This window comes from Phyllostomus hastatus, unplaced genomic scaffold, assembly GCF_019186645.2.
Source record: "Phyllostomus hastatus isolate PE091 unplaced genomic scaffold, TTU_PhHast_1.1 phas_contig_948, whole genome shotgun sequence".
Taxonomy (NCBI): domain Eukaryota; kingdom Metazoa; phylum Chordata; class Mammalia; order Chiroptera; family Phyllostomidae; genus Phyllostomus; species Phyllostomus hastatus.
Genome location: NW_025333993.1, coordinates 11,147,954 through 11,159,918, shown reverse-complemented (window position 1 = coordinate 11,159,918; position 11,965 = coordinate 11,147,954).

The following is an 11,965-nucleotide window of genomic DNA, read 5'->3' as shown; positions in this document are numbered from 1 at the left end:
TATTAGTGCAGCTGAGTCGGGGTCTGGGAGAAAAAGGCAGGAATTACTTTACTTACAGTTTTGAGGGAGATGTTGGGATTGTCGAGAAGAAAGGGCTTGGTACCTGCCCATTCTTTCAGCAGTCAGCCACATGTTTCCCTTTTGCTCCAGCAGGCTCAACACTTGCTGCGACACATAACTGGCATAGCCTGTCCCCAAGACAAACTTTTTCAGCTTTCCCCAAGAGCTCGCAGGTGGCTGCCACTCTCAAGTAAGCTGGCCACCCCTGGACAGTGTGATGTAATTTCCTTGACAATTATGCGATGGATTGCAAATGTCACTAAGCATTTGGGTGAGGAATTCTAGGGCAATGCCCTGTTTCTCACACACATACCATTGAAAGGGCTTCAGTAGGTTTGAAAGCCCCAAGGCTGGTGCTGAAGCCACGTGCACTTTCAGGGACTCAAAAGCCTGACTGCACGCCTTTGCCCACTCTAAAGGGCTATATTCTGGTCCTTTCAGAGCTTCACACAGTGGATTAGCAGTGGGCCGAAAGCTTGGAACTCAAATGCACCAGTCACTTGCCATCCCCAGGAATCTCCTTAACTGTTTCCTGGTGTTGGGAGGGGTCCTCTGTGGACTTTTGCTGCACGGCCTGCACCATACCCAGACTTTTCCGCTCAGGGATGCCTTTCCCCATTCCCTCAGGAAGGCATCTCTTATAATCCTCTAAGAGAGAAAGGCCATCTCCTTAAGGGTCCCAGCTGGGCTCATTTACAGGTATTGCCCTGGGAAGGCCCAGAGCCCCATCTGGATTTTCTTCGCATAACCTCCTGAAGCAGGAGACAGCATAGGAAGAACTCTGAGACTGCAATACTGTCACTGGCCAGCATTTAGCACCCTGGTTGCCAGGAAACGCCTTTTACCAATTAGGTAGAATAAAGAGAAACCGAGGCAGGGAGGAGACAAGTCTCACATGCTAACTCAGCAGTCCTAAGTCTGGTCTGATAATATCGCCAGGTGTTCCAATATCACAAGAAACACTAGTGACTACCTCTGGTCACTATCTGTCTTACAAGGGAGTCCCTGATGCTTACAGAAAGAGCCCATAAATAACTTTGGAAAGTGCCCCCAAAATTTAATTAACTGCCTCCTATCACGTATGTGTTTTACAACAGGATGACCAAATGGAGTCTGCAGCAAGATAAGAATTCGGGCAGACAGACCCCCCATGCATCCCTAAATTTGGGTAGTCACATTCCCCCCAGGAAAGCTGGCACCACATTTACCCATTAATCAATATCTCACTCTTTTTCCCTCCTATCCCACCAACTATATAAATCCTGAGAAGAAAGGACTCACTCTCTCTCTCTCAGAGGCTCAGGATGCTCTCGCTCTCAGGGGGCTCAGGGGGCTCTTGGCTCTCGGGCCACAGGGCCTCTGGCCACAGGCTGCCCAGGGGCTTGCCACCCTGGTCTCCAGTCTCTCTTGCTTTTCTCACCCTGATTTACTCTGAAACTTTCCCTTTCACCCCCTGATCTACCCAGTCCTGTTCTCTTCCATGGAAGCAGACCACTAATAAACTGATTCCATACTACTAGATTTGCTGATATGTAATTCTTTACATGCGTCAGCAACAAGAACCAGGTCTCTCCCGTCAACATTCCGAGCCTCTTCATGTGCCTTATCCAACACCGGCCTCTGCTCATCCCCCTTACGGAAGGAAAGAATTCAATAAGGCTTCTATGTCTGGCCAATTGAGATGATAAATGGCAAAAACTGAGGCAATCAAATCAGTCATTTTAGCAGGGTTATGTCCATAAGAAGGGTTTGAGCTTTTCCAGTTTCACAGGTCCACTGTAGGAAACAGAGTATGTGCCAGATAACATCTGGCAGACTGGCCTTCTGACCTTACTCTCACTGAAAAGTCTCCAAAAAGGGATAGTGCCCTGCCCTGGTGGGGGGCTTTTCCTCCACCGAATCTGGTTTCTTGACCGATTCAAGATAGCGATGCCAGTTCAGGCGCACTTTTCCCATTTCACTCACAGGAGTGGATCCCCTGGGGCTGCAGGAACTCTGACCAGCCTGCAGCAGTCTTAATACCTACATCTTCCTGGCCCCTCTGCTCTGACCTTCTATCTTTCATATGTAAATTCTCTTTTCTCTGAGCTATTAACTCACTTTTCCTCTCTTTTTTCCTTTTTAACTCTGCATGCATCTTTATCATGTAAACTCAAAAACTTCTAGGTAAGGCAATTTGTCCTACTTCCCTGATTTTGACAAAACAACTTTAGTTACAGTATAATACAGTAATTTAAAGACCCATTCAGTGACCAGCACTCTCCTGAGTCTAAATTATACAGGACACAAACAGAATAGTACTACAACAAAACAACATACGCTTTCGATATACGCTCATACGTCGATCAATTTACCAGAATCCACCCCAGCGGGCTGTTTTTTGGAACAGAGGGTTCCCCGCCCCCATATTACCAGACAGCACTCCACGGAGCTCCAAACAGACGCCCTTTTGGGACCAGAGCAGATGTCCTTGCTGACCAGACAGAGCTCCAAACAGACAGTACCCAAACAGAACAGCTGACTTAAGTTGTGACCCAGGATTTCAACCTGAACCAGAAAGCGCAATGATTCAGTCTAGTGTGATGCACGATGAGAGATGCTGGGAGCAAGGGGTGAGAATCCCCAAGTGAAATCACTTGGCAGCTGCTTGGGATTCTCTGACTCCAAACCCCCCAGGGCCCCTCAGTCCAGGCAGCCAATGGGACTCCCCGCCAAACACCCAAACTTACCAGAGAGTACCAAAGTCTGTCCCTGCGCGGACTCGCCAAAATATGTAACCGGAAAAGACACTGGCGTTCGGGCTGCCTGTCACTACCAAATCCAATAAGCAATGACAGCGATTGAATCTTTTATAGGCGCTTTATTCAGATGGCCAGCGATCCGAGCAGATGGCGGGTTCATACCCTAACAAACCATCTTACTCTTTCTTTCCTGGCCAGATCTTTTATAAGGGGGTTGGGGGAGGGCAAACAAGGTGTCAGCGAAAGCCTTTCAAAATCAACAGTTGCCTCCAAGGGGGGAAGGGTGGTCGCTTGCTTCTTCCTGGTACAGATGTCTCCAGGAGGTCAGCTGCTTATTCTCAAGGGGCAAGGAGGGGCCTTATCTGTAGTGACTGAAACAAAAACTTAACATACACATGACTTGCTAGATTGATGACTATTTACCTTGAGCTAAATTTTCCCAAGTCTTAAGCCCCTATCATTGCCAGGAGATGTTCATGATCTCTCAGAAGCTGCACTTTCCAGAAGTTAGTGTCCCGCCCATGAATGTCATATGGCCACTTCACCAACACCATGGGCGATAAAAAAAATTATTTTTGTCATACCTTCTAAATTATAACAGCTGAGATAACAATCAAATTCACACAATCTGATTAAAGGAGGAATTCAACATCTACTACATGGACAAAGAAAATTCATATTCACATGAATACCAAACATAATGAGGTAATATTGAGTATATGGGGTATCTTCAAAAATGGAAGAACAGAGTTTTAGATTTCAAAGGTGAAGTGGGGGACATGCAGGTAATTTAGAAACACAGGCAGCATACCTGGCACGTTCATGTCTGTTGGGCAACTCCCACAACTTCAAGATGCAAGTTGTACAGTAAGAGGGTCAACAAGCTCTGGCTAGGAGTCTTACTGTCTGAGGTTGAGGTGAAGCTCTCTTCCTAGAGCAAATTGTGGCAACTAAACCTCTTAGGAGGAAATGAGATGACAATCTTAAGTAATTTCTCACTCTTCCCTTTCCTAACAGCCAGTTTGACATCAACATGCCAAGTACAAAATGCTGGCCCTCTCATGACCGCCTGTGATACTTTACATAGAAGATTTATATCCACGAGCTACATTAGTACATTCTTCCATATTTCACTGACATGGTCATTCAGTTTTGAGAATAACTTACTTTACTAAAATTGTTAAATCTTACTTAAGTAAATGGTGATGTACATGTACTCCCCAAATTCACCTCGTATTAAACACTTGACTGTTTGCTTATGTGGCCGAGAAACAATCTTTCATGTGACCTCAAGAATCTTTGGGCTGGTCTAACAATCCAACAGGTATGATACAGATTAGCAAATGACAATGGCCAAATGTCAGACCTACACAGGCAGAAGAACCTCACTCACAGGAGAGAGTCAGAAACCCCGCACGCAGAAGAGCATAAATGAGGCAGCAATAATGTGAGGTGCCGTGGTCATTTTCTAGGACAAAGATATCTCCTTAGATCTGTGGGGAAATACTTGAGATGGAATAAAAGGTGTTGGAACAACTAAATGGGAAAAATGTTGGGCCCCATACCTTACATCCTCCACCAAAATCAAGTCTTTAATTGATTTTAATAGCCACTCATAACTCACATAAAACACTGAGAGCTATCTACAACATACCAAGAGATCTAAAGTGAAAGAATGGTAAAAATACACTATACAAACACTAACCAAATGAAAATCATACAACATACAGCAGACTTGAAGGCAAAATGTAAACCACTATACACATAAACAGGAGTACTTCATAAAAGTACTCCTTCAGAAAATTCAATTTACCACTTAGTTCCAAATTTTTATTCACTTAATAACATAAACTCGAAATTATATAGGACAGAGCTACATGGAAAAATACATGAAATAATAATCATAATAGGAGATTTAACAAACCTCTGTCATTCAGGTTCTGTTTCAGAAACAATAAAGCCCACAAAAAAATAGTAAAAATATTTTTACAATTACATGATAAGCAAATGGCATTCAATGTCCATAAATACTTCACTACACCCCCAAAATATCAAATTACAGATGCTTTCCAAGCACCCTGGGAATTTTTTTTTAAAAAAACTGACCATACTGTGATATAAAGCAAGTTCCAACACACTGTAAAGGACTGAAATTTGCATATATATATATATATATATATATATATAATGTATATATACACATATATGTTTATATGTCCACATATATATATTTCTTGCTCTCACTGCCATTTATCAAGAAATCAGTAACAACATAACTAGAAAACACTTATATTTACAAATTATGAAGTACACTTCTAAATAACCACCCAAAAAATAATGCACAATTGGAGTCAGAAAACAATTTGCAGGGAATGATAGTAAAAACACTTCTTACCAAGGCCAGATCACTCAGGTTCCAAAGATGATCACAGCTTCAAGATCAGTGGTTTTCAACCTCAGGTCTACTTTTCCCCCAAGGGGACATTTGGCACATTTATGGAGACCTTTCAGGTTGTCCTTGGGGTGGGGTTAAGGTGGGAGTTACTGGCATGCACTGAACAGAGGTCAGGATTGCTAATAAGCACCTACAATGCAGAGGAAAAATCTCCCAAGAGAAGGAATTATCCACAGCAATGAGAAACCCTACTCTATATGGAGCACGATGAAGAGTCAATTAGAATACAAACAGCATGTGACTTTGCACTCTCGATCTGAAATCACGCCCCTCTCTGGACAGGCAGCCTGCAGGCTGAGAGCTAAAGAACAACAACAGAAATACATACATACATACATACATACATACATACATAAAATGCTGGCCATGTTGCAAAGACTGGGGGGGGGGGCGTGGTGTCCTTGGCTAGAAAACACCTGCAAAAGCTCAGAAGCCAGGGAAGATATGACACCTTCAGACACTGAACCACGCTGTGATAAACCGCAGCACTGAGGGTCACTGTTCCTTTGCATTGCCCATAAATCGCTCTGCAATAATTGTTTCTTAAAATCACTTAGACTCCACAATCTTCCTCGTTTAGATTCCAGCACTCACCACCAAACGTTCTCCTCTTTGAAAATGTGGACCTTTGCCATAGTGTGAGTTCCTCAGATAACCTATAAGGGACACGATTTCGCTGACAAAAAAATGTCTGATTTCTAGAAAACCATTGCTCCAGGTCCTGACCTCATTTAAAATGCTAAGAATCATATCACTATTTTATTTAATTATTAATGAACTTACAACTAACACATTTTTAACTCTTCATATCTTCATACTTTATTCCAAGCTCTATTTGTCATGCTTTATACGGCTAAGCTAATGCAATTTTATTATTGCATGATATCTTATTTACCTTGAGAACTCATGAATATCAACCTACCATTATCATAAATAACACAACTTAGTGAATTGTGTGGTAAATAACATGCAGAAATAAACATCTTTTATATATACAAAGAATAATTTAAGGATATAATCAAAGAAAAGAACCCATGGTGCACCCCCAAATCCGGTATCTGGTCCAGACGATGTGCTCACAAAAAGTGGTTCCAAGGAACTGGTCACTTGCATTGGGACCTGAGACTTGTACCTCCAAATAGTCTTTAAAAAAAATCGCCCTGGCTGGCGTAGCTCAGTGGATTGAGCGCGGGCTGGGAACCAAAGTGTCCCAGGTTCGATTCCCAGCCAGGGCACATGCCTGGGTTGCAGGCCATAACCCCCAGCAACCGCACATTGATGTCTCTCTCTCTCCCTCTCTCTCTCTCTCTCTCTCTCCCTCCCTAAAAATAAATAAATAAAATCTTAAAAAAAAAATCAACAGTCACTGATATTCCACTATAACGAATCAACGACTTCTCCTGTTGACCTGCACTAAGGTGTCATTCCCAAACATGGCCACAAGATGGCAGAAGAGACCGACACTTGGAACGCATGTCCCACAAATGGCTTGGCTGAAAGGTTCCTTCACTTTTTACCGTGAGATGCGATGACGGGCACACTTTTCATTTTCCCTCAAACACGGTGACTGCACAAGATCATCACCATTTTTGTTCCACTGCCTTCTGCCACCTTTCAGGTAATTTCACCATTCCATGGCCCCACGCCTTTGTTATCTTTTGGAGCAGAGAGCTCTTCCAGGTGGCTTCTGCAGTCTTCCAGGGAATGGGAATTTCTCTACAATAAGTGAAATTCAAGACAAACCGAAGTAATTGGTCATGCAAAGGTGCCATGTCTGGTGAGCACTGTGGATGACTCGGGACTTCACAGCCAGGCTGGAACCATTTTTCACTGGTCACCAAAGAAAAACATGCATTCTCACCTTATCATGAAGCGTATGTGTCTTCTGCTGACAAATTTCAGACCATTTCCCTCAGGCGGTGCTTTCAGTTGGTCTGATGGGGAGCGGTACTTGTTGCAAGTAACCTGCTGGCTTTCCACAAGGAACGCCTTCTGCAGAACCCCCTCCAGAAACCACCACAGGGCAACATCACCTCTTTCGGATGAAGACCACCCTTTAGAGGGGGCTGGTGGTGTTTCCTTTTGCTGGCCCTCAATCTCTTCCACTCCACATTATTCTAATGTATCAATAATTCATCCCCCCTCACAATTTAATTTGGAAATGAAATGTCTTCCTTACGTTTCAGTAGAGAACCACATGTGGATATGCGGTGAAGTTGGGCCCCCCCCTCCTACCAGCTTCACTTCAGTGGAACCCAAACATCAGGGCAACTAACCTAACTGTGCTGGTGCAAAGGATTTCCAATGCTTGGTTAGGATACTTGGAGTATGTTGCCTGTCTCCGGGAGCTGCATACTTGCTTGTCATGATGCATTCTAACAAAACGGTTTTGAATGATGTAAAGGCAAGTATGTGAGACCAGACCCAGGGGATGGGGTGAGGATGTGGTGGTGGGAGAGGGTGGGGGGGGCTGAACTGACATTTCTACCAGCCCAATTTAAAGCAAGGTTCAACCAGCATCACAGCCTCAGAATCCTATACAATATGTTTTTGCCTTCATAGCACTTAAGCTAGCATTCACTGAGAATGGATGACTAGACAATTCTGTTGTTTGGGACTTCTGAAATAAACTTCTACAGAATCTCTGAAATAAACTGCCATTGGGATTATAAAATAACTGGACCTAAATGATGGTAAAGATGCTCCATAACAAAACTTGAGAAAGAAATCTTCACCCTTGAATGCACAGCTTAGAAACAAAGTCTGGAAATGCACAAGTTTTGCACCATATGAGGAACCTAAAATAGTAAACAAAGTCCAGGCAAAGTGGAGAAACGAGCCTGTATACATGTCCTGAAGGGCACGTGCATACAACGATGGAGCTGGTATTTTACTTTGCTTTTTTTATCTCTTATACTGGCATTATACATAAATTTTACCTCCACATTGTTTTACGAAGCTGCAACAGACAAAGCAAATTACAAACGGCTTTCAAGCACAGTTGGCACTTGCAAAAACCTGAATTTATTATGCTACAAGGCCAGTTCCAAGAAACGTCACATAAAACACGCTTATTTCTCCCTTGGCTGTTACTCTGGAGATTAGTCACAAGATAACTGCATAGTCCTGACATTTAGATGTTTTCGAATGCACTTGTAAATACCACTGCCATCAAAAGTCGTTGATATTTCACTAGAATCACTTTCCTGTGGACCTAAACTAACATGTCATTCCCCAAAATGGCCACGAGATGGCAGCAAAGACTGGCACTTGGAACACATGCTGTACTACAGGCTTGGCCAAAAGGTTCCTGAGTTTTCCAGTAAAATGCAATGACAGGCAAAATTTTTTTTTTTTCATTTTCCTCAACCATGTGACTGGACAGCGGTTTTACCACTTACTTCCATTGTCCTCTGCTATCATTCAGTCAACTTCATCATTCCATCTGCCCAAAACATTATCTTTTGGAACACAGAACTCTTCCAGGTGCCTTTTGCAGTCTTCCACAGACCAGAAGTTTTTCTCCACTAAGAGAATTTAGGAAAGGCTGAAATACCTGGCAGTCCGAGGATACAATGTCTTATGAGTACTGCGGATAAATCAGGACTGCCCAGGCAGGCTGGAGCTGTTTTCCCCTGGTCACCAAAGAGAAACGAGCTCTCTCACCTTTTCCTGATGGACGATTACGCATCTTCTGCTGACAAATTCAGGACTCTTTCCCTGGAGCAGTGACTTCCGTTGGTCCAATGGGGAGCAGTACTTGTTAGAAGTAACCGCCTGGTTTCTGGCAAGGAGCTCCTAGTACAGGACTCTGTAATGATCCCACCATGTCCACAGCATTGCCTTGTCTGGGTGCAGACCACACTTTGGAGTGGCTGTTGGTGGTTCCCTTCATGTGCTCATGACCTCTCCCAATCCACATTAGTGTCAAATATCAACAATTCATCACCTCCTCCACAATTTGTCTTTGAAATGGAATGTTTTCCTTGCATATCAGCAGACAATCTGATGTGGAAATGTGGTCAGGCAGGGATCCCTCCTCCTCCCCCCTTAACTTCTCTAAACCCAAATATCAAAGTGATTCATGTAACCATACTGGTGGAAATTATTTTCTACACTTCCTTAGGGTTTTTTTAGTATGTCGCCTGTCTCCCATGTGGCAAAATGGGTTCTGTCCTTGATGAACGTCTGGACTGGATGGCTATTGACTGTGACTTGTCCATCTGACGGGTGGGGAGCCCTCACACAAGAAATCTCCAATGAGAAACTTCACAGACCACTTCTGACATGTTCAACCCATCACACCACCTTCTCCTATGTGCCACAAATCTTGTATTCCATTTAACTGGCCTTTTAACCCTCTTGATGTAACCCTCTTGATGCCACAGTGTAATGTACTGAAAATATTACTTCTGTTCATCCATTTTCAATATGAAAATAGCCCCACACTTAACAGTTTTGGTGAGCTTCTTTTTTTTTTAATGCATGCTGATAGGACATCTGTCATGATACAGTTTAACCAAAGGGTTTCGAATAAACTTAAAGACAAATATGTGAACCAGAGTCACATGATGGTGGAGTGAAGGCAAGAGTGGTGAGGGACCGAACTGACTTTTTGGCCAGCCCAGTATAAAGCAGGCTTCAACCAGCATGTCAGCATTGAACTCACATACATACAGTTTGTTTTTTGCTCTCATAGCACTTAAGCTGGAATTAACTGAAAGTGGGTGACTGGAAACTTCTGTGGTTTGGTATTTATGAAACAGACACCTAAATAATCTCCAAAATGAACCACCATTTCAGATACAAAATAACTTTAACTGAAATACGCTTAACATACTACATGCCAAAACTTGAGAAAGAGATTTTCACGCAGAAATACACGTAAGAAACAGAAACTGGAAATGTACCAGTTTTTGCCTCTAAATGAAGAAACTAAAATAGTAAAGGACGTCCAGACAAAAAAAAGAGAAAAAGAGCCCCAAGACATGTCCCTAAGGCCACATACACAAAACAGTGACACTTTTATTTCATTGATGTATTTTATTTTATATTTTACACCATGGTAGAGAATATTGAATAAGCTTTACTTTTCTTGTTGTTTGAGGAAGCTGTAAGAAACAAATCAAATTACAAAAGATTTTTAGGCATTCCTGCAACTCATCAAAGCCTGCTGCTGGTACACTTAAAGCCAGTTCCAAGAAACATTACATAAAGCGCATAATTGCTCCCTTTTCCTTTAACCTGCACACCACTCACAAGGTAACTGGACAGTGCTGACATTTAGACGCTTTCTAATGAATTGGTAAATACCGCTGCCATCAAAAGCCATTGATATTCCACTGAAATCAGTCACTTTTCCTGCAGACTTGAACTGAGGCGTCATTCCCCAAAATTACCACCAGATGGCAGCAGAGACTGACAGCTGGAAACACAAGTACTATTGGCTTCACAAAAAGGCTTTTTACTGGTACAATGAACCTAAAACAGTAAAGTCAATCTAGGCGGAGCTGAGGAAATGAGCCCATAAACATCTCTGTAGGGCACGTGCATAACATGAGAACGCTTGTATTTTACTTTACTTTCTTTGAACTCTTGGTGGAGAATTTTAAATAAATTTTACCTCCGTGTTGTTTAAGAAAGCTGCAACACCTGGCTCGCGTAGCTCACTGGATTGAGCACGGGCTGCGAACCAAGGTGTCGCAGGTTCGATTCTCAGTCAGGGTATATGCCTGGGTTTAAGGCCATGACCCCCAGCAACCGCACATTGATCTCTCGCTCTCTCTCTCCCTCTCCCCCTCCCTTCCCTCTCTAAAAAATAAATAAATAAAATATTTTTTTTAAAAGAAAGCTGCAACAAAGCAAATTACAATTTTCAAGCACACCTGGAAATTGTAGAAACCCGACTCTATCACACTACACAGCCACATCCAAGAAATGTCACATAAAACACACTAATTGCTTTCCTGGCTGTAAATCTGGAAACCAGTGACAAGGTAAATGGACAGCCCTGACATTTACTGGTTTTCAAATGCACTCGTAAAAACCCCTGCCATCAAAAGTCATTTATATTCCAATGGTATCAACCACTTTCACTGCTGACCTGTATTGAGGCATCATTCCCCAAAATTGCCACAAGATGGCAGCACAGACCGACACTTGGAACACATGGAACCACTTACTGGCTTGGCAGAGAAGTTAGTTCAGTTTTTACCATCAGGTGCCATGACAGGCACACTTTTCCTTTTCCCCAAAAAACGTGACTGAACAACGACTGGACAATGCAGTCACCACTTTGTTCCACTGCCTCCTGCCACCTTTCAGGCAACTTCACCATTCATTCCATCATCCCACAGCATTGTTCTTTCGGAGCAGAGAACTCTTCCAGGTGCCTTCTGCAGTCTTCCAGGGAATGGAAGTCTCTCTCCACTAAGAGAAATTCGGAAAGACTGAACTAAATGGTCATGCACCTTCTGCGTCTTCTGCTGACAAATTCTGAACGTTTTCCCACAGGCAGCTTTCAGTTGCTGTGATGGGAAAAACCTGCTAGTTTCTGCAAGGAGCTCCCACTGCACAACACCCTTGGGAATCCACCACATACACAACATCACCTCCTTTGGATGAAGACCACCCTTTGGAGGGGCTGCTGGTGGTGGTTCCTTTCTTTCCCTCAACTCTCCCATTCTATGTTACTCTAACATATCAACGG